Consider the following 23804-nt stretch of genomic DNA (forward strand, 5'->3'; position numbering starts at 1 on the left):
GTCTTTTGCCTACTTTTTGATGTTTTTTTTTTTCTGATTTGTTTGAATTCTTTGTAGATTCTGGATATTAGCCCTTTATTGAACGTGTAGTTTGTGACTATTTCCTCCCATTCGGTAGGTTGTGTATTTACTCTGATTAAAAATCTTATGCACAGCAAGGGGAATATTGTAATCAAGTTCCGTTTATTTAATACTTACTTTTGTTGCAGTATTTGCCTTTAGGGTCTTAGGCCTAGGCAAAAAATTTATGACTATGTCTAGAAGAGTTTCTCCTATGTTTTTGCTTAGAATTCTTATGGTTTCATGCCTTACATTTAAATCTTTTATTGGTCTTGAATTAATTTTTGTATATGGCAAGAGAATAGGGGTCCCGTTTCATTCTTCTGCACGTGGCTATTCAGTTTTCCCAACACCAATTTATTAAATAGGGTTTTCTTTCCTCAGTGTATGTTGTGGTCTGCTCAGTAGAATTTCTGTATTGTAATAACAGTTAAGCTGAAAGTCAAAGAATCACTGCTATGCACAATAGCTACAAAGAATATAAAATACTTAGGAATACAGTAAACCAGGGAGGTGAAGGATCTCTACAAGAACTCTGAAACACTGAAAGAAATTAAAGATGACACAAACAAATGGAAAAACATCTCATGCTCATAGGTTGGTAGAATCAAAATTGTTAAAATGTTCATACTGCCCAAAGCAAATTACAGATTCAATACAGTCCCCATCAGACTATCAACATCATATTTCACAGATCTAGAGAAAATAATTCTATGCTTCATTTAGAATAGCCAAAGCAGTGTTTTGTAAAAAGAACAGATCTGGAGGTATCACAGTACAAGGCTTTAAATTATCCTACAAGTCTACAGAAACCAGAACAGGATGGTACTGGTATAAAAGTGGCGTCATAGACCAGTGGAACAGAATAGAGAACCCAGGTATAAAGCCATCTACCTACAACCAACTCATCGTTGAGAAACCAAACTAGAACGTAGGGGAAAGGAAGCCGTGTTCTGAGTTCTTACTTGATGAGGCTCCAGCTGAATTAACTTGTCCTCTTTATTGGGCAAATGACTTCAGGGTCAGGGTGGGAGATGACACCGAACTCAAGTGTTATATGCAACATCACAGCAGGATTTTATGTCGGTGGGACCTGGGGTGATGGGGAGTGTTTAACATGAGAATGGAAACAAGGTGCTGAGGTCAAAGTCACGTATTTTGCAATTGTTGCCTTTGGAATCGTAGCAAATGCCTTGTGCTGTCTCCCGTATTTTCAACTCTGCACCTGTCTCTGGCCTTTGCTGTGATGGGCAGTTTCATGCAGGTTCCAACTCACTTGCCTCCGGGGGTATCTCACTCAAGGGTCTCCCGCGCAGGGGACTACCCCAGCCTGGAAGACTAGGGGAGTTAATTTCCCGGGGGTCATTCCCAGCCAGCGAGAGAAGAGCCAGTAGATAAAAGCTTCGGACGCTGGTCCTTCAGGGGACATTTCTGGAAGGCACCCTGAGTTTGCCCAGAGTCTGGGAGGGAAGCAAGCTTCCACTGGCTGTGGAAAGCTCAGCAGTGCACCTGCTTTCCTGTTTCCCTCCTCACCCCCGCACCCCCGCTTCCTTGGTTCATCTCCCAAACAAACGACCTGCCACTGTCTCAGGCTCCACTTCTTGGGGACCCAAATAAAGACGGGAGCAAACCCTGGTCCCTCTGACCCTCCCCTGATTACTCATATATATATTTTTTATTTCAGCATATTATGGGGGTACAAATTTTAAGGTTTCAAATTATGCCCTTGTCCCCTACCCCCACAAGTCTGAGCTTCAAGCGTGACCATCCCCCAGACGGTGCACATCTCACTCATTATGTTTGTATTTACCCATCCCCTCTTTCCACCTCCCACCTGCCCAATATCCAATTAAAAAAATTTTTTTTTTGAGACAGAGTCTCGCTTTCTTGCCCAGGCTAGAGTGAATGCCATGGCATCAGCCTCGCTCACAGCAACCTCAATCTCCTGGGCTCAAGCAATCCTGCTGCCTCAGCCTCCCGAGTAGCTGGGACTACAGTCATGCGCCACCATGCCCGGCTCATTTTTTCTATATATATTAGTTGGCCAATTAATTTCTTTCTATTTATAGTAGAGACGGGGTCTCGCTCTTGCTCAGGCTGGTTTCGAACTCCTGACCTCGAGCAATCCACCCGCCTCGGCCTCCCAGAGAGCTAGGATTACAGGCGTGAGCCGCCACACCCAGCCTCCAATACCCAATTAATGTAGTTCCTATGTGTCCACTTAGGTGCTGCTCAGTTAATACCAGTTTGCTGGTGAGTGCATGTGGTGCTTGTTTTTCCATTCTTGGGATACTTCACTTAGTAGGATGGGCTCCAGCTCTAGCCAGGAAAACACAAAGATGTGCTATATCACCGTTGTTTCTTAGAGCTGAATAGTGCCCTCCCATTTTGAACAAGCATCCTGATTCTCTCACCCTGCCAGCAAGCTCTGCTAGCCCGAGCTTGGTGTGTCCTGTCTCACGGCACGCGGTTCTTAGCGTGACCTGTGCTGTCGAGACAGGCCCATGTGTGAGCAGACTGGAGCGAGCTCGGTTATCTGCTGTTTCACCTGTTCCCCCGCAGGCAGCGGGCCCAGCCCTGCGGGGACCCCTTAGCCCGCTGGGCCCGGCCGCCCTCCCCGCTCGCGTCACTAGGGGGCAGGAGTGTGTCTCGGTCTGACAGCCCCCTCTCCTTTTCCTCCCACGCAAGCGCCTCCCTCAATAAAATCCTTGCGTGTTTAATCCCACCTGGGCTTCCGCTTTGCAGAGGGCGTGGACCCGCACACAGAGAATTATGTCCCTGTATCCCTTCCGCTTTCCTTCTCCTGCTTTTCTTGCCTGCTCCCCTCCCCCACCCCCAAAATAGCATCCCTCTTTTCTTTAAGTCTCTTGGTTGCTTTTTTTTTTCCTGTTGCTGCCTTGCTCTGCTCCCGCCTCCCCATCGGTGACTTCCCTGGGGTCCCTGGGGTCCGCAGTCTGGTCTCAGTGAGGACGTGGTCAGTATGGGGGCAGGGAGCTCGTGCTAAGTGCCACCTCTCTGGGGTGTTTCCTGCGTGCATTGACTTTGAAAGGCAACAGGAACAAAAAAAATGAAGTTTTGGGTTTCTCGGCTTGCATTCTGGCACACAGGGAACTAACACGTTTGAAACACCTGCTGAGGGCCAGGCCTGCCCTGGGTGGGAGAGGTATGATGTGGAAACTGAGGCAGGGGGCTGCGGTGCCTCGGGCATCCAGCATCAGAGCTGGCAAGGCCTGGGCAGGTGCGTCCGGAAGAACTGGCATTGAGCGTGTGTCGAGGTTTTAGTTGTGCTCTTGCCTGGTTTTTGAATACGGTAGCCCTGAAGTGGGTCGGAAGATGGTTTCATCCAGCTAATAACGGGCTATGTGCGTGTTTAGCTGATCGAAGCCAATTCTCTTCACTCCAGGGTTTAATACATTGCACGATGCACCATACTTGCCTAGCGCTGATGTTTTATTCAGTTTCTTGTGGTCCTTCTAACACCTGCTCTATCATTAGAGGCCCCTTCCAAAGGCGCCGTGCCAGAAACGATCTGATGCCCAGAGAAAGGGCGCTGTTTTGCTTCTGTGATCTGCTCTGAGCAGCCTCATTTGTGCAGATTTGGCTGCTAAAGATCTCGTTCTGACTTTCATCTGCTTCCTGGGCCTGGGTCAGACGTGCAGCTAGGAAACTGTCAGAAGGGCGTTTTTCTTCCTTGTTCTGAGCATCATTCGTTCTTAATTTGGCCAGACTTGGCGGGTGGGATCCGGGGCTGGTTCCTTTGTTTGGGGGGTGGGGTTGCTAGGTCGGGCACTTGAAGTGCAGAAAGTTAGCCCAGGAAAGACCGAGAAGACAGGGCTGCAGGTGAGGCGGGCCCCCACGGCTTGGCATGCTGGAGGCGACTTCGAGGACGTGCTGCTTCTGGGAGTGGTGGCTGACTCCACAGCAAACGGTTGGGTTCCATTTTCCTCTGCCTGCGTGAGGTGTAGGGGTGTGGATCTGAGAGTCGAGAGAGATCTGCTTTTAGTGAAGAGAAGCCCTCACGTTGCCCTAAGGATTCATTCATTCATTTCTTTGCTCAGGGGTTAATAAGCACCTGTGATCTTCCAGAGCCCTGTGCCGTGTGCTGGCCATCGAGGCGTGAACGGCCCAGACCATCCCTGGCTCTCGAATCTTACAGCCTGCAGACTGGCATTTATGAACAAAGCGTCATTTTGTGCAAGACGCATGGGTATGGCTAAATCGGCCCCATCTGCAGCTTGTCCTTCAGGGTAGCCTTGACATTTAGTATGAATACCAAGTCATCCTAACGTTATTTGTAGCGTGTACGTTACTTTCATTCTGCACGTTTCCTTCCCCTTTTATTCCTAGTATCAGACCCGGTCTCTGGGTACCATACCCACACCCCCAGTTGTGGTCGTTGGTCTAGAGCAGGCGTCCTCAAACTACGGTCCGAGGGCCACATGTGGCCTGCCGAGGACATTGATCCCGCCCGCCGGGCGTTTTTGCCGCCGCTGCCTGTCCTGCTTAGCAGCCGACGCGTCCCGGGCCCACAGTGCGCACTCTCCAACGGTCTGAGGGACAGTGACCTGGCCCCCTGCTTAAAAAGTCGGAGGACCCCTGGCTAAAGCAAAGGAATGTGGCCAAGCTCGACTCATTGGCATTCTTCCCTAGGATTTTTCATACTGATCCGGAATATTCCCCACCCTCCACCGCCCCTCTCCCTCCACCCCATCCCTCTCTGCCTCCCCCCTCGCCCCTCAGCCTGCCTGGTAATGAGGGTGTGGGCGGGCGGACCCCAGAGCCACGTCCTTCGCTAGGGGAAGAGTGGATTCTACGAGACCAAAGCTGACAGGTGGGGGGAGAAGGGGGGGCGGGTGGTGCAGACGGGGAGCAGAGGGTTAGGGACAGCCTCTTGGAGGTGAGCTGGGTCTTGAGGGATGAGCAGGGGTTTGTCACATTGGTGTAGTTTTCCAAATAAAGGGTGGGTTTCCAAAGGGGATGGAGTAAGGGCTCCTGGTCCCCTCACGTGACTCCCAGACCTGCAGATGCTGGAGCCAGGCTGCGGGGAGTGGCGGGAGGGGGCTTGGGGCCAGCTTGGGGAGCGTCGCGTTCATCCTGAAGGCAAAGCCAGCCCCTGAGCCTTTGATGTTCTAGGTCAGGCGTCCTTAAACTACCGGCCCGTGGGCCACGTTCGTTTTTTTTTTTTTTTACTTCAAAATAAGATATGTGCAGTGTGCATAGGAATTTGTTCATAGTTTTTTTTTTTTTTAAAACTATAGTCCAGCCCTCCAACGATCTGAGGGACAGTGACCTGGCCCCCTGTTTAAAAAGTGTGAGGACCCCTGTGAATCTAGGTGCTGAGCGTAATCTAACCCTGCAGATGCCCAGGCCTGACAAGAGCTGCCTCAGCGACAGGTCTCCCGGGCTTACGTTTCCCCTGCCCCAAGTCCTGCTGAATGTCATGCATTCCCTGGACCCACGGCCACTCCCCTGTGCCTCCCAAACTCCAAGTTCAAGTGCACTTGCTGTCATTGTGTGTGGGCAACACAATCTCTTTTTTTTTGTTGTTAGTTTTCTTTGCTTGTTTTTTTTAAGTTCAGAGGGTGGGCCAGGAGCGGTGGCTCACGCCTGTCATCCCAGCACTCTGGGAGGCCGAGGTGGGCGGGTTGCTCGAGGTCAGGAGTTCGAAACCAGCCTGAGGAAGAACCAGACCTTGTCTCTACTATAAATAGAAATTAATTGGCCAACTAATATATATATAGAAAAAATTAGCTAGGCATGGTGGCACATGCCTGTAGTGCCAGTTACTCGGGAGGCTGAGGCAGGATCGCTTGAGCCCAGGAGTTTGAGGTTGCTGTGAGCTAGGCTGACGCCACGGCACTCACTCTAGCCTGGGCAACAAAGCAAAACTGTCTCAAAAAAAAAGAAAAAAAAGAAAGTATAGAGGGTGACTTTAGCAGCTGTTGAAGTGTGCAGTGTAGATGGCATGTCTAATTGATTCAGCTTGCCCAGAGACACTTGAGATAATTATAGTGGGAAATTCTGTTGTCTATAAAAACCTAGATGCTGAGAGGGTTATTCTGCCAGGTTCTGCACGGGACTGTGTCCCCTGTGCAAATGAAAGAGTGCTGGATGTGCCTACCAGGGTGGTTCCAAGGCCCCAACTTTCTCAGTATTTGTAGCAGTTCAAGACAGAGGCTGCAGCGTGTCTTCCAAAATTCAATTTAAAGAAAATATAATACGTGCAGACACAAGAGATCATCTCAGGTTCAATTATGTGAATGCCCACTGTTTCTTAGAGACAGGCCACTGACTGGAATCATGAGTGACTTTAAAAATACCAGTTTTATTTGTTCTGTCTTTGTAAACTTCAGTGAAGTGTGGGACACACACAGGCCAGGCACCGATCAGCCATGGATCTGAGCTCAGTGAGTTTTTCACCAATCGGTTGACATTTGCGACCATTGCCCAGATGAAGAAACAGAACATTGCTGGGAATGTTCCAGAAACCCCATGGGTCCACACCTCCACCCCTTGCCCCTCCAGGCCTCCCCTGCCCCAGGATGTCTGTGACCACAGATTAGTTTTGCCTCACTCAATAGTTGGGACATTTGTCCACGTTGAGTGTAGCTGTTCATTTCTTCTCCTCACTCGCTCATGCAGTTGTGGAGGTGCTAGTCCAAAATCTCGAGGGCAGGCTGGCAGGGCGGAGACCCAGGGAAAAGTTGCAGCTCAGGGTCAAAGGTCACCCGCTGGTAGGATTTCTTCTGCCTCGGGGGAGGTCAGTCTCTTGTTCTACTGAGACCCTCCACCGGTTGGATGAGGCCCACCCACACTGGGGATGCAATCTGCTTTGATCTGCTGCTTTGTGGGTTAAACTCCTCCCCAAAACAGAGAAGCATGTAGAATAATATTTGAGCAAATATCTGGGCACCGTGGCCCAGCCAAGGTGACACACAAAATCAACCGTCGCTGTCACTGTCATGCGTGTGACGTCTGCACCAGTGCTGGCTTGGGAGACGGGCCGGCGTGCTTCAGCATACAGTGGATTAATAGAAGGCGCGAGGTGTCGCTAGGCCAGCAGATCAGGAGAGGCTGCCACTGAGAGGATGGTTTGCTACAGTTCCCACGAGGAAGGACACGCCGTGTCGTCATGTAGGGCCACGCGGGGTGGGGTGGGGGAGCCCCAGTGTCAGTCAGAAGGCAGAGGGGAAACGATGGCAAACAGATTATATGTTGGTTTCTACAAGAAGGGAGGGGTGGGCAGGGTGAGGAGGTGCAGGACTGGCTAGTTTAAGTAATTGCCATGGGCTCTGGGGCACAGTGTCCCTCGTTGTCTCGTACCTGGCTGTGGGGTGACCGGGGCGGGTGGGTAGAGGGGTCTGGAGTGTGGGGAGCCTGAGGAATGAGATGTTGGGAGCTGGGCTCTGGGCTGGTTGGTTTGCACGTGCAAATCACACGCTCAGGCCAGGAGTTTGCTCGGTCTAGCAAGTGGCCAGCCTGGGGAGGGGCGGTCCCCCATCTGGGATCAGCGAGACCCCAGATTTCAAAGCATCAGAACACAGAAAAGAAGGCAATACAGAGAATACGTAGGAAACGCTCTGTAATAGGACTCGGGGGACCTCCAGTGTGTCACTAACCACTGACTCTTGTCACACCTTGCAATAACGATGCCCACTTTACTGATGAAATCGAGACTCAGAAGTTAATCGGGTCACGGCTGGTGAGGAGCAGAGCCGAGGCTTAAATCTGAGTCTCCTTGACTTGACACCCTTTTACCTTTGTGCTTTTCTCCCTCCCAGGATTGCTCAAGACATGTTACTCTTAACTTTCTAGCCTCACAGAGTTATTAGAAGATAATGAGTTTATATACGTGAAGATGCTCCGTAACCAGTGAAGAGCTAGACCAGTTAGAAGGTCAGATTTTTATGAGGTTATGTGATAGGAATGTGACCATGATTCAACCTTGAAATAGATAAATTCAATTTATAAGAGCTTAGAACCAGGAGTGTTTGGAGATCATTTGGTCGCTGTCTCTGTTTGCAAACAGGTGCGACCTGAAGCTACTTATTTTCTCCTGGAGAGCAGCCAGAGTCTCCCTTGGTAGCCTCATCTATTATCACCAGGAAGAAAAAAAAATCAATGGATGTTTATTTCACAGTGACTTTGCTTAATAAGTTACTTCATCAGTGTACCCTGTAGCGCCCTGATGATTTGAGTATTATTAGAGGAGCTTCTGGATGCACCTAATTTGCCCAAAGGACATAGTTGGACGTTGGCTCAATGCACACTGCACAGATTACCCACTCAGTCTGGTGTGGTTAGTAACAGTGTTGCACAGCTCAAGAGCTCTTTGTCATAGAAGGTGATGGAAAGAGTCCTAAGCTGGAAATAAGGTACTAGTGCTAGCAGGGCTGAGCTGCAGACCAATTGGGTGATCTTGGAGGGCGACTTGATCATTTTGAGCAAAACCAAAGGGGCAAGGTCCTTATAAGTAGCTGGGAAACTGGTCGTTTGATGTCCAGTAGTTCATAAAAATGGAGAAGATTTACACAAATAGCTGAGCTCGTCTTTCACTCCTGTGCCAGCTCTCTGCTGACTCCACTTCCTTGGGTAGCCCTGGGTTACCGTAAATTAAACTAACTGCTTTTCCCTGGGAAGTAGCGCTGTGTAAATCAACCCTGGAGGAGAATGGTTCTGTCAAGAGGGCTTTTCACAGGTTACTCTAACATTTGGAAAGGCAACATACTATTTGGCAACTGCTTCTGAATATTAGTTTATGTCTTGGCAATTGTTTTCTTAATAATCCAAAGCTGTCAAGGAAGCATAGCTCACGTAGCTTGGAAACTTGCCCTGTCCTCGCTGCCTGGTGGCAGCTTATTCAATATTTTCTTCCTTCCCCGCCGACCCCTCTCTTTCGGTATGTGGCACCACTGAGTTGACTGACCTGTTCCCAGATAATTACATCATTAAATGACTCAGTCCTTTTTTTCTTTTTTTAACGAGGCAATTTTATCAAAAATGAAACTGTATATTAGTGCCTTTTTGTAGTGTGTCATCCATATGGCTCTCCAACGTGGGCTGGCCCATTGTCGGTGAATCGATGGTTATTTTAAGCGCTGGTGCTTAATCCGACATGCCCCTTACACTTGCAAACAATCAATTATTTTTGTTTTAATTATCTAGTTAAAAAGTATAGAAGTCATCTCAGTATCACTTTTGAATATCCATGTTGGGGGAAAGTGACACTTGCGTGCCATTGTAGCTGGTGCGCTGAGCTTGAGGAGTTACCGGAGTTCACGGTTGTCTCATTAAAACTGAAGCTGGTGCTGATATTTCTCACCTCCACCCTCTCACCCAAATCTCGATGCTAAGCTCAAAAGAGGACGCTTAAACTCCTGCACTTCTCCAGAACCTTCCTGGATTCACTCAGGAGTAGGGAAGCAAAGGTAAAGCAATCTCCAGCTTGTCTTTCAACCCACAGGGGCTCAGGGAATAATTGCAGTGGCCGGTGAGCGATCAGCAGCACTGAGGTCGTTTTAATGAGAATGAGACGCCCCAGACAATAACAAGGGTGACAGAGCCAGCCGCCTCTCTGCGGGGAGAGTGCACAGGACGAGGCAGTTCATTACCGCGGTGGGGATTGTGGAGAGAGAGGGACTCGCGGCCCGGAAAATGGAGCACTGTTGATGACCTCCATGCTGCTTCCAAGAAATGGCTTCTCCGCAGGATGTCCGGCTCTGTGGAGGACCACATTCTGCCAAGAAATCTGGACTCCAAGGAGTTCGTTAGGAGGCCTTTTGTGAGGAGCCAGGACACTGGCATGTTCAGCCCGGCGAGAATGCCCCAAGCCGGAAAGGTTGGTGATCCGCACTCAGTTGATGGAGAGATGCTAGCTGGGGCTCCCTCACCTTGCTAGCGACGACTTTCCATATTTGTGACATAGAATTTGGGCTGTTGAGACCACTTTCAATACAGGGACGTACACTATGTCTTACCTGGGGGGGAGGAAATCACTGGTCGTGAGATGTCACAGGTGGTTAGCACAGGCCTGAGTATGGCAGGGGTGTAATTTGGGTACAGAGCAGGGACCTCATGTGGCACATGCCTCACACATGTGCTTTTGGCTCTGACTTCTACCCACAGGACACCTGTGACTCAGCCTGAGTAGGAGGTGGCGGTGAGTGTCCTCTCGGCCCAGGTGCACAGGGGCAGGTGGGAGGTGCTGCAGCGAGCCCTGGGAGCAGACTCCAGCTAACGGCACATGGAGCGTGGTGCATGCATGCTCCGGCACCCCTGCTGCTTGGTCAGGCTATATTTGGGGTGTGCTCTGAGCTCTCCCAGAGCTCCCCAGTGAACTTGACCTCCAGTTGCCCACAGCACTAACTTCCTTAATGATGCACCTTTTAAAAAAATCTTATTTATTTTTTATTTTATTTATTTATTTTTGAGACAGAGTCTCACTCTGTTGCCTGGGGTAGAGGGCTGTGGCGTCAGCCTCGCTCACAGCAACCTCAGACTCCTGGGCTCAAGCGAACCTCCTGCCTCAGCCTCCCGAGTAGCTGGGACTACAGGCATGCACCACCATGCCCGGCTCATTTTTTCTATATATTTTCAGTTGGCCAGTTAATTTCTTTCTATTTTTATTTTATTTTATTTTGAGAGAGTCTCACTTTGTTGCCCAGGCTAGAGTGAGTGCCGTGGTATAAGCCTAGCTCACAGCAACCTCCAACTCCTGGGCTCAAGTGATCCTCCTGCCTCAGCCTTCCAAGTACTGGAATTACAGGCATGTACCACTATGCCTGGCTAATTTTGTTTTTAGTTGGCCAATTAATTTCTTTCTATTTTTTTAGTAGAAACAGAGTCTCGCTCTTGGTTCAGGCTGGTTTTGAACTTCTGATCTTGAGTGATCTGCCGCGTTGGCCTCCCAGAGTGCTAGGATTACAGGCTTGAGCCACCGTACCCGGCCAAAATTTTATTTATTTTTGAGACAGAGTCTCACTCTGTTGCCCAGGCTAGAGCGAGTGCTGTGGCGTCAGCCTAGCTCACAGCAAACTCAGACTCCTGGGCTCAAGCGATCCTCCGGCCTCAGCCTCTGCAGTAGCCGGGACTACAGGTGTATGCCACCATGCCTGGCTAATTTTTTCTGTTTTAGTTTCCCTGCTAAGTTTTCTTCTTCTTCTTCTTTTTTTTTTTAGTAGAGACAGGGTCTCACTTTTGCTCAGGCTGGTCTCAAACTCCTGACCTCAAGTGATCCTCTCACCTTGGCCTCCCAGAGTGCTGGGATTCCAGGTGTGAGCGTTAATGCACCTTAAATTGACTTCTCTCCCATCCCCGTCTCATTTCCCCACCATGTTACCGGTGTTTCCTGGGTGAACAAATTCACCGGAATCCTTGCCTTGGGTCTCCTTCTGGGGAAATTCACCCTAACTTGTGGGGCTGAGATTGCCACTAAACAAGACAGGTTGCATATTACTGGGACATAAAGTCACTGTTGCTAACGGCCACTCTAATGTCTCAGAGGACTATGACTCATCACGACACTGCATATTCCTGTTGGTATCACGGGGATAGTTGGGGTCAGAGAGATTCCTTTTTTCTTGAGCTCTTAGAAGAGTGCAAAGTAAAATGGAAATGGATTTAGTCAGGCTGATGCTAGGTTATTCTGCAAAAACAAGGAAACCACGCTCCGGTTTAATGCTGGTTGGGTGGCTCCCCTTGGAGACTTCTCTGTCTCAGCTATTTGGTCTGTCTTCCTCTGGGGAAGCTGAGACAAGGGGCAGTGTCGGGAGGCGAGGTTGGGTGCCAGAGGTCTGGGTTCTCCGTGGAGCAAGGGGCTGAGATCTCAGGGGGAGGTGGGGACGAGCGGATCTGGGGAGAAGCGTAAAATAGGTCCGGTACACGGGGCAAGTCTATGGAAAGGGCCACACACTGGAAGAGTCAGCAGCTCTGTGGTCGAAACTCGGGGGCCGGTCTGCCACTCTTGGCAGTGTTCCTGGGACAGACACATCCCAGCACCTCCTCCCAGACTTCACCCAGACCCAGGGACGCCTGGCTTGGGGGCAGCTCCTCTCTAGATTTCGGTCTGACCAGGACTTGGGGATGCCCTCTTTCTGGCCAGCGCCCTAAATTGGTTTCAGGTCTGACTCAGAACTCAGAGCAGCCCGATATCTGATCAGCACCCCAATGGTTGTCCAGTGGGGGACCCCTGCTCAGACGCTCAGTGTTACTGTCCTGATGTATGACTGTCCCCAAGTCCTTCCCCTTTTCTTCCTCCCAGTTGCCATCTTTGCAACATTCAGTGGAAACAGAGACTTACCTGGCCTCTGTCCCAAACGTTTGGTAATTTAAATGACCAGGACATTTGGCCCGAGAACGGATCTCTTAATCATAATGCTACTCCTACTTGACCTTCTCTCCCTGCTGGACCAGCGAGGAGTCTGAAATTCTCTACCTCCAGATTTCCTTTAAACTTGCTAGCCTCTCTGATCTCCGCTCTGCCCGCCACCAGCTGCCTCTCACCCCTGCATCTCTCTCGCCGTCTTCACTTTCCAGGTAAGTTTTCTTCGGCTTCCCCTGCTCCCTTCTTTCTTCTTCTCCATGCCCACCGCGCTGACAGGGCCACATTCACTGCGGTGGCTGTTGCAAACTCTCGCCCAGCCTGTGCACCAGCTGCCTCCCCGGGAAGCTGTGGGGTCAGGGTCAGAAGATGCCATGAGTTACTCAGAGCCAGGACACACGATCCATCCAGCCCTTTTCTTTCACAACTGTCTAATGCAGGCGTCCTCAAACTATGGCCTGCGGGACACACGCTGCCACCTAGCACATTTATCCGGCCCGCCGGGTGTTTTTGCCGCCGCTGCCTGTCCTGCTTAGCAGCCACTGCCTGTCCTGCTTAGCAGCCGACGCGTCCCGGGCCCACAGTGCGCACTCTCCAATGGCCTGAGGGACAGTGACCTGGCCCTCTGTTGAAAAACTTTGAGGACCCCTGGTCTAAAGCCTTTTTGCCTCTTCACTAATTTAAGTCCTGACACCAGGGAGGGACAGTGCATCCTAGCATTGTACTTCATCTCCCAGTCGCCCCTGATATTCGGCATAAATTCCAAAAGCTTGGAAAAGGGGCCTCGGACTACACAAGTGGAACTTTAAACCTTGCCTTCGAGGTCTTTAATAACCGAGATGAGATGAGATGGGAGGAAAAAAGAGAGACCAACAATGGCTCTTGGAACAGAAGGAAGCTTTCCAAATAGTGGCTACCATGAAAGGAAGGGCTTTCAGAGATGGAGCTACCCTAGAGGCTCAAACAAGAAGACACCAGGCCCACGCCCTGCTCCGGGAACTATGCCCTGTTTTTGCTGCAGCCAACCAGGGCGATGGAGCAAGAGCTGCCCCAGGGCCCCCCGGCCGGGCCCGTGTCCTCAGTGCAAAAATAGGGTCACATTCTGGAACTGGTGGGGTCCCCTGAGCCGGCACCTTCCGTCCCCCCAGGTCTTCTGGGGTTGCCCTAGTCTGATCGAGGGACCCTGGCTTGAGGCCACACTCCACTTGCAACATCAGGATGGCTGAGCCCAGGGCAACTCTCTCTCTGTCACAGGTAAACAGGCCAGTTTTCTAGTCAACACTGAAGCCACTTACTCTGCTCTTCCTGAATTTTTGGGACCTCCAATTCCCTCCCTTATCTCCATCACTGGAATTGGCAGATAGCGTGTTTCCCCGAAAATCAGACAGGGTCTTATATTTATCTTTCCTCAAGAAGACACCCTAGGGCTTATTTTCAGGGAATGTTATTTTTTTTTTTAAGTACTGTACAACCACCCACATTTACTCCAATAGAGTGAAGTCGTCTTCTTCTGGAACATCACCCTCACTCTCCACACCCTGAATCCCATCCTGAATGTCTTGTGACTCTGTTTCCTTTAGAGCCACTGGCCCCGACCTCTCCTGTGGAGCACTAGAGCTGTCACGGGGCGGATGAGAAGGGCTGCTCGTGTTCTTTCCCGCCCCGCGACGACACGCACGGGTTGTGCAGACGCTGCGCAGCCACGCCCGGCACTAGGGCTGATTTTCGGGGTGGGGCTTCTATTGCGCATGTGCTCAGACATCCTGCTAGGGCTTGTTTTATGGGTAGGTCTTATTTTCGGGGAAAAATGGTAAATACACCCCCATCCCTGTACCGCCATAGGCCTTCTGCTCACTGGGAGATCAAGTCTTTGCTCATTCCTTTGAGTGCTCCCGCCTTGCCCTACCCTCTACTGGGAAACACCTTCGGGTTAAGTTAGATCCCCAACTCCTTGGACACCATAGGCTTCCTTTCTTAGGCACTTAGAAAAGACTTAACATTTTGACTAACTCCAAGTATATATGTGTCCACACTGGAAATCCTCTTTCTCTGCTGTTTGGATTTTTATGCCAGTTGGACCTAAGACAGGTCATTTAAACCAGGGGTCCTCAAACTTTTTAAACAGGGGGCCAGTTCACTGTCCCTCAGACCGTTGGAGGGCCGGACTATAGTTTAAAAGAAAACTATGAACAAATTCCTATCCACACTGCACATATCTTATTTTGAAGTAAAAACAAAACGGGCAAAAACACCCGCATGTGGCCCGCAGGCCGTAGTTTGAGGACGCCTGGTTTAAAAAGTATTGGTTAGTTTGAGATAAAATTCTTGAAGACTTCTCTGATACAATGTTCTTAGACTTGTGTTTAAAACTCTTAAATTTCTGTTTTTGTCCACATGTTTAAACTGATGGACAAAATATATCAAAAATTCAAACTCAAAGGGTCAATCTGAGAATAGAGAGTAAATGAGAGAATATAGAGTTTATTAAACTCTCTATTTTCTCTTTTGTCTCCTGAAGCTACAGTTGCTAAGTTACTGGTGTTGAGATAAAGTTCCCTAACTCAAGGTTACTGAGAACAGCCAGCTCTGGCAGCAGTGTAAACATTAAAATCTCATTTGAAACTGAAGAGAGAAAGGTAAAAAAAAAAAAAAAAGAACCCTTGTGGTTTCCGTCTAACGTGATTCTGGTCCTGCCTCTAATCTCACTTTTAAGACCATGCATGTGCAACCCCTCTCTGTTCAGGATAATGAAATGAACTCTGAGGTACTCTGCTGCCCAGGCTAGAGTGAGCGCCGTGGCGTCAGCCTCGCTCACAGCAACCTCCAACTCCTGGGCTCAAGCGATCCTCCTGCCTCAGCCTCCCGAGTAGGCTTTTTAAATGTCTTTGAACTTGAATAAAATATTAACATCAGTCGAAACTATATGCAAGGACTGCTGCTAAGTCCTGCATGTGCCTTATGCCATTTCTTCTATAGAAGGCTCCCGCAGAAGGTAGTTATCCTGTTTTATGGAACAGGTGAGGAACCAGAAACTCAGGAAGAGTAAGTGACATAGCCCGTGTCCCATAGATGACAATGGTGGGGCTGGGGCTTGAACCTGGTGGGTCTCATTCTTTTTTTTTTTATTTTTTGGGGCGTCTCTCATTCTGATGCCTGCATTCTTGGCCACGGGAGCCAGGGGCAGGTCACTGTGTACGCATTGTCCCTGAGCCTGCACTTGACTTTCATCAGTGGATCAGGGTAGAGGGCAAAGGAGAAGAGCCCGTGAAACCGAGAATAGACAGAAAAGCAGACGCTTTCATCTTACTCAGACGCTGTCTGTAAAACGGAACGGGTTTAATAAACAACAGTGTGCCCTGCAGATCATTAAGGCTCCTGAAAAATAATGACTTGGCCCGGAGGTATTGTTACCTAGAACACCAGCTTAGCGTCTGTTTCAAAGCAGCGATAATTTTTATGCCTTGCCATAAATGATCACTTAAGCAGCTTGCAATGACAACAGGGCACGACGCCCCCCTCCCCCAGTGCGTGTGGGTTTTGCGCTAGAAAGCTGAACTTGCTCTTAAGGGAGATGCCCATCTGTGCTCCGAACTTTCCATCAGCTCTCCCCACGTTTTCATAAACAGCGGATGGCCGAAAGCCAGCCCTGGGCAGGGGCGGGGGAGGCACAGGAGGTTTCTATGCTGAGTGGAAGACGGGGCAGGTGGGGGCTGGGGTGACTTTGGAAATCACGAGAGGAGGCTCTTCTGGGTTGAATGGTGTGCCCCCTCCCCCCTCCTAAAGATACGTTGAAGTCCCAACTCCTGGTACCTGCGACCATGACCTCATTTGGAAACAGGGTCTTTGCAGATGTAATTTCAGATGTCAGTTAACACGAAGTCCTGCTGGAGTGAGGTGGGCCCTTGAGCCATTGTTGACAGGTGTCCTTAGAAGAGAGCCACCCTAGGGGTGAGAAAAGTCAAGCAAGGATTTCCCTCTGCAGGTTTCAGAGGGAGCTTGGCCCTGCTGACAGCTCCATGTTGGTGTTTCTGGCCTCCAGCACTGAGTCAGTGTCTCTGTGGTTCTCAGCTGCCCAGCCTGTGATTCACAAAGGGAAAGTGTGTGTGTGTGTGTGTGGGGGGGGGAGCTGTATTCTTTCATTTCTTCATTTCCCATTCCAAGGGGAGCCAGTACCGTGTGATCGTTAAGAACGAGTCTTAGGAATCAGACAATCCTACCTTTGACCTGCAGCTCGGCCACTTCTCATCTTGGGTGACTTCTGATAATACTAATAATAACCTTTAACATTTATTGATTGACTGCTATAGTCTAGGCTCTGTGCCTTGAACTAAATATGTGATATCCCCTATTTCTTAGATGAGGAAACTGAGGCGCAGAAAAATGACTTGCCCAAAGTTAAATAGTTCAGTGGCTATGGAATTAGAGTCGAGGTTCTGTGGCTCTGGAGACTCCTCTATTAACCACCATAAAATACTTCAGACTCAGTTTCCTCACCTGTTAAATGGGTGGGATTAAATTATCTATCACAGAATTTTTTTTTTAAGTGAGGATACCAGTTAAAAGAATTTAGGCAACTATACGTAGAGAATTAAATGCAGTTATTGTGCTTTGCAACGCTTTATCGTTAAATGGTCACAGACTCATAAGAAATTGCAAAAATAGTATAGTGAGAAATCGCAGACACTTCATCCAGCTTCCCCCAATCTAACATCTTTTTTTGGACCCAGTTAAATTTCTGCTCATCCTTTTCCCTTTGAAATCTGATTTTTCATTTCAGCCTCTTGTACCCCACCATCCTTTCCTACCTATCTAGAAGAAAAAAAGGGGAAGGATTTTTTATTTTTAAGAAGAACCAAGCGAAGGATATGGAAGGGGCAGGAATATGCCAGCAGGGTTTAGAAAGACACAGGTGTTGGGCGGGAGGCTAGATCGTGCAGTGACGGGCGAGGCAGTCCGTTAATAAGAATGTGCTGAACCTTTATTCTTTGCTCAGACCTAGGATAAAGGCATTGAACAACGTTTTAATTTTATTTTGGATTCAAGGGGAAATGAAACAAATGGATAAGTGAAGAGGTTGAGGGCCTCTTTTTTTTTTTTTTTTTTTATAATAGCTTTTAGCAGGCGTCTTCAAACTATGGCCTTCAGACCACATCCCACCCACCATGCCACATGCCACCACATTTACCCGGGCTGCCAGGTGTTTTTGCCACCGCTGCCTGTCCTGCTTAGCAGCCGACGCGTCCCGGGCCCACAGTGCGCACTCTCCAGCGGTCCGAGGGACAGTGGACTGGTTCCCTGTTTAAAAAGTTTGAGGACCCCTGGCTTAAAGACTAGCCCACAGAGCCGGTGTGAGGGCGCACACCTGTAGTCTCAGCTACTTGGGAGGCCGAGGTGGGAGGATCGTGGGAGCCCAGGAGTTTGAGACCAGCCTGAGCAACATTGTGAGACCCTGTCTCTTAAAAAGTGCAAAGGAAAGGTAGCATCGAGCCATTTGGAGCCTCCAATCCGCCTGGGGATGTTTTCAGCCTCCATTGTCCTGGGACAGGGGCATATTTTGAAACGTAAAGGTCATCTGAGTGCCGGGGAGGGCTCTGAAAGTACAAATGATGCAACGCAACAAGGTTGCTGATAATAAGTTACTACAATAATGAAGAATTCCTTAACACAAATGGAGTAAATCTGCAAGAATACAGTGCCGATCTACTAAGTTTAGAACTTTGTAGGAATTATCAAAAGAAGCAAGTTAGGAAGAAAAGGTGTAGCTACTTTGGTTAAGAAATTGTTTCAAATATATTTAATGTATTCTCTTAGCAGGTGTCCTCAAACTACAGCCCACAGGCCACACGCAGGGGCTTTGGCCCGTTTTTACTTCAAAATAAGATATGTGCAGTGTGCGTAGGAATTTGTTCATAGTTTTTAAAACTATAGTCTGGCCCTCCAATGGTATGAGGGACAGTGAGCTGGCCCCCTGTTTACTTTATTATTATTATTTTTTTCTCTTTTTGTTTTTGTTTTTTTGAAACAGAGTCTCGCTTTGTTGCCCAGGCTAGAGTGAGTGCCGTGGCGTCAGCCTCGCTCACAGCAACCTCCAACTCCTGGCCGCAAGTGATCCTCTTGCCTCGGCCTCCCGAGTAGCTGGGACTACAGGCATGCGCCACCATGCCCGGCTCATTTTTTCTGTATATATTAGTTGGCCAATTAATTTCTTTCTATTTATAGTAGAGACGGGGTCTCGCTCTCGGTCAGGCTGGTTTTGAACTCCTGATCTCGAGCGATCAGCCCCTGGCCCCCTGTTTAAAAAGTTTAATGTCTTAATGCTTCCACTATGTCTTTCATTGTACAAGATCCTGGCTGTGAGTTGTGGCCAATAGGACATCTGCCCTTCAGTCTCGAGTCCTTTCTACGGGGAGCAACGAGGCTGTGGGGTCCAATCGATTGTTTGCTGCGAGTCTGTTTCTGTCTCGAGCTCTTTGGGGAGCAAGAGCAATGTGCATGGGGCAAGGGCGGTGCGTGCTCCTGCCTCTTCTCTGCTGACCTTTCCACTGAGTGTCACATGTGCCGTGCAGGGGCCGGGGCCACGTGCAGGGAGAGCTCGCCCAGCTCTGCAGGGTCCCGCCCAGCTCCAACGTAAGGGCCCCTCTGGGTGTCATTGCTTTGGGCTGCACATGCTTCCTCCACCGAGTTTAACGTCTTCCCTGACTGTAGCACAACTTCAAAGCCAGGAAAGTGTCACTGGGACCACCTACAGGATTTATTCAGCCTTCCCCAGTTTTCATGTGCACGCGTGTGTGAGTGCGTATGTATGTAAAGACTCACGCAGTTTTATCATAGGTACAGGTTTATGTGACCAGAGCCACAATCTCAACACTGTCCTCTCCCCTCACCACGAGAGAGCTTCTTTTTGTCACGCCCTGGTGTCCTCCTCCTCAATCCCCAGCTAATCTGCTCCCCATCTCTATAACTCCTCATGTTGAGAGTGTTACCCAAGCGGATCTATGCATATTATGTCACCGTTTGCAATTGGCTTTTTTCTTCCTCGGCATAAGGGCGGATAGTTGTGGGGCGCGGTGGCAACGCCATTCCAAGATGGCGCCCGCTTCCTGGTCACACCCTACTGTGCGTCTGACAAACAGATGTTCAGCGCATGTGCAAAGCCTTGCCTCCTCTCCTGAACTGTGTCGACCAATCAGGTTATGCCCCGTGTACTTACTGTCTATATAAGCAGCCGCCGAGAACGCCTCGGCGTCTTCCGCATGTAACCAGCTAAGCAATCCCCATCAAAGCGCTGTCAGAAGAACTCCGGTTGCCGCGTCTTCCTTGCTGGCGAGGCGGGCGCGACAAGTGGTGCCGAAACCCGGGAACCGAAACAACTTTGAGGCACCAGCGGAGACGACCTCGATAGAGGTGAGTTCAGAACTGACGCGTGGGACGGAACCGAATTCGGACCTTTGCTGACCAAGGTAGACTTCAGAGTCAGACAAAGGGAGAAGGCCGAGAAAGAAGAAAAGGGAGAGAAAGAAGAAAAGGGAGAGAAAGAAGAAAAGGGAGAGAAAGAAGAAAAGGGAGAGAAAGAAGAAAAGGGAGAGAAAGAAGAAAAGGGAGAGAAAGAAATGTAAAGGTACCAAGAATAAAAATGACAAAGGAAAGGACAGGACAGAAGACAGAGGAGATAGCCTTTTTCTGTCAGAATTTAAGAAATTAGATATTTCTGAGGATGGTTCCTCTTCTTCCTCTTCTCTCACTTCCTCAAGTTCAGGGGAGGGGTCGGGGGAGGAGCTAGATTCAGAGGAGGAAGCTACTTTGGAAGAGGAAGCGGCAAAGTATGAGGCGGGGCGATATCGGCCGCCGCCCTACAGTGACGCTGCTTTTAAGGGATTGGGATATGTATCCTCTCCAGTGATCAGCGCCCAGACACTGAGATGGAAGGATAATGAGGGTAGAGAGGGCAGTTTTCAACCTTATGTCCTACCTCTGCCTGTGAACCTTTGGGGTAGAGATTTGCTACGGCAATTGGACTTTAAATTGACCAATGACTATTCTGTTCAAAGTCAAAAGCTGATGAAGAGCATGGGCTGTGTCCCAGATAAAGGACTTGGGAAGAACTTGCAGGGTAGAATTGAACCTATAGAGCCTGTGCCACGACCCCATACCCTGGAAAACAGAGGAGCCAGTGTGGGTACCTCAGTGGCCCTTACCCTCTAAAAGGTTACTCGCTGCCCATAACCTAGTGCAAGAACAACTTACTCTTGGGCATCTTGAGCCCTCTCAATCTCCCTGGAATACCCCTATTTTTGTGATTAAGAAAAGGTCTGGTAAATGGAGACTGTTGCATGACCTTAGAGCAATTAATGCCCAGATGCAGCTTATGGGGCCTGTTCAAAGAGGACTGCCCCTTCTCTCTGCTTTGCCTAAACATTGGAGTCTAATTATCTTGGACATCAAAGACTGTTTTTTTCTCTATTCCCCTGTACCCACAAGATAAAAGCAGATTTGCATTCACGCTTCCTTCCATAAACCATGAGCAGCCTGATGCAAGATATCAATGGCAGGTTTTACCTCAGGGCATGGCTAATAGTCCCACTATGTGCCAACATTATGTGGCCTCGGCTATCCAGCCGGTTAGGCAGAAGTTTTCAAAGGTAAAAATTATACACTATATGGATGATATTCTCTTGTGTCATTGTGATGATAGCGTACTTCGCCAGGCTTATGTGTCCCTTCAGGCTCACTTAAAGGAAAAGGGCTTGCTGGTCACTCCAGAAAAGGTGCAAGAGGGAGAAGTAGGCGCGTTTCTTGGTAGTAGCATTCTCCCTGACAAAATCGTACCCCAAAGAATGTCCATCCGAAGAGATGCCTTAAAAACATTAAATGATTTCCAAAAGCTACTAGGAGATATCAATTGGCTTCGACCTTTCCTATGTCTTACCACAGCAGAACTGAAGCCATTATTTCAGATTCTAGAGGGAGACTCACACATTACGTCCCCTAGAACTTTGACTCCTGAGGCCCTTAAGGCTCTTCATAAGGTAGAAGAAGCCATTCAGAAGGCGCAACTGGTGCGCATTCAGCACCACGATCCTTTCTCCCTCTGTGTACTCTCTTCTCCTATGCTCCCTACGGCAGTGCTTTGGCAGGATGGCCCCCTTTTATGGGTGCATCCTCAAGCCTCTCCAGGAAAGGTGATTGGCCATTATCCTACCTGTGTGGCCGAGATAGCTTTAAAGGGTGTTAGTTTGGCTGTTTCCCATTTTGGGCGTCACCCTGATAGCCTGATTTGTCCATATACTGCCAATCAGGTGAACACCTTATGTGCCACTCTTGATGCATGGGCCATATTGAGATGCACCTTCCCAGGGAGTATTGACAACCATTATCCCAGACATGCCTTGCTGCAGTTTGCAATGCGGAACGAGCTTATTTTCCCAAGGGTAACCTCACTACAACCTTTGGTTGATGCCTTAGATGTGTATACCGATGGTTCTAAGACGGGTATTGGGAGCTATGTCATTCAGGACAAGGTGTATACCAAACAGTTTAACTATTCTTCTCCTCAGCTAGTAGAGTGTGCCGTAGTCGGTCTGGTTCTCAGTACCATCACTGAACCTATCAACATCATCTCAGACTCCTTTTACGTGGTCAACGCAGTTAAACAGTTAGAGAACTCCTTTCACATTCTTGCCAAGAGTACTGTCTTTTCTGTATTTACAGAAATTAGGAATACTATTCAGAACAGAAGGAACCCATTTTCCATTCAGCATATCAGAGCTCATTCCTTGTTACCTGGACCTATGGCTGCGGGAAATGCTATGGCTGATCACGCCACTCGCGCCCTCTGGGTGTCTGATGGCCATGCCGCCACCATAGACTTTCATAAACTTTATCATGTGCCAGCTGAAACCTTACGACTTAAATTCAACATCACGCGTGCAGATGCTCGTGAGATTGTACTGCAATGTCCAAATTGTGCTCCTTATCGCACTGTTGTTCATACGGGCGTGAATCCTAGGGGTTTGCGTCCTCTACATCTGTGGCAAATGGATGTAACTCATGTCCTATCTTTTGGGAAGCTTCAATATGTTCACGTGTCTGTAGACACGTGCTCAGGCGTCCTTCATGCCACGCCTCTGGCTGGAGAAAAGGCAAGTTACGTTATCATTCACTGCCTAGAAGCTTGGGCAGCCTGGGGCAAGCCCCGGGCTATTAAGACAGATAATGGCCCGGCTTATACCTCAAAATCTTTTCAGCAGTTTTGCACTCGCTTGGGTGTGGAGCACCGTACCGGTCTCCCCTACAACCCTCAAGCGCAAGGCATCGTGGAGCGTGCTCATGGCATGCTCAAAATGTACTTACAAAAACAAAAGGGGGGAGATGCCCTACAGCTAGGGCTATCACCTAGAGGACGCCTCTCCTTTGCTCTCTTTACTTTAAATTTTTTAAATTTAGATGTCAAGGGACGTTCGGCAGCAGACAGGCATGTCACGCCTGCTCCGCCACAGAAAGAATTAGTGAAGTGGAAAGATGTGTTGTCTAATCTATGGAAACATTCAGCCCCTTCCTCCTCTTCCTTCTAGGACCTTTTGCCAGCCCCTTCCCTGGGAACCCGGGTCCCCTGCGTGTCCTGCCCTGAGGTTCTGTACCCAGGTCTGCCTCTTGCAGTCCCCCTTCCCAGGGCTGCTGAGGCTGGCTGTCAAGCTGGAGAAAAAGTCTGATCAATGAATCCCATCTGGGGGTAAAATGATGCATCATGCGTAAAAGCGCTACCACATTGGCATTTTAACAGAGATCGTGCGGAGAGGCCAGACTTTGAAAATGAGGGGTCTTTCCTCTCCTGGGGGAAATCCCAGCCCAGTGGCAAGGTGGAGTGAGGCAGGGTAGGGATATTTGGGGGCCAAGGGGCCTTCCTAGAGCCTGGAAATCTTCCACCCAACAGGTGTTTGCTGTGTCAGCTTTTGCAGAAGGCAGGCCCTGCGTGCTCACAAAGGACGGACGCTCAGCGAGTCATTTGCTGGTGACGGGACACGTCCACTGAATAATGAAGAGCATCCTCCCGGCGCATCTGTTCTTCCTTCTGTCCAGGGGCGCTGAAGTCAGAGGGGTCTGCCGCAGTGACAGGTGTAAAGGCCTGATGCAGCTATTTGCTGGAAGCTTCTGACCCTGTGTGCTCCGTTACCTAGGACTCCATTGCAGGCTGCCGCCTCCAGCAAGAGGAGAAGACCAAGAAAAGTCCTATCAATTTCTATGAGAGGCTGGGTGCGGTGGCTCACGCCTGTCATCCTAGCACTCTGGGAGGCCGAGGCCGGAGGATCGCTTGAGGTCAGGAGGTCGAAACCAGCCGGAGCAAGAGCGAGAATCCTGTATCTACTAAAAATAGAAAGAAACTAATTGGCCAACTAAAAAATATATATAGAAAAAATTAGCCGGGCAT

At 49.3% G+C, this 23804-nt stretch overlaps 1 long non-coding RNA gene across 1 annotated transcript in view; it reads left to right on the plus strand.

The window, feature by feature from the left end:
- Positions 1-19637: 19637 nt before the first annotated feature.
- Positions 19638-23804, plus strand: part of LOC142865012 (uncharacterized) — a 451780-nt gene continuing 447613 nt past the window's right edge. Inside the window, exon 1 of the long non-coding RNA XR_012915302.1 lies at positions 19638-19783. This is a non-coding gene — a long non-coding RNA (uncharacterized LOC142865012). The remainder of the gene's footprint in view (positions 19784-23804) is intronic.

Source organism: Microcebus murinus, chromosome 28 (assembly GCF_040939455.1).
Source record: "Microcebus murinus isolate Inina chromosome 28, M.murinus_Inina_mat1.0, whole genome shotgun sequence".
Classification (NCBI taxonomy): domain Eukaryota; kingdom Metazoa; phylum Chordata; class Mammalia; order Primates; family Cheirogaleidae; genus Microcebus; species Microcebus murinus.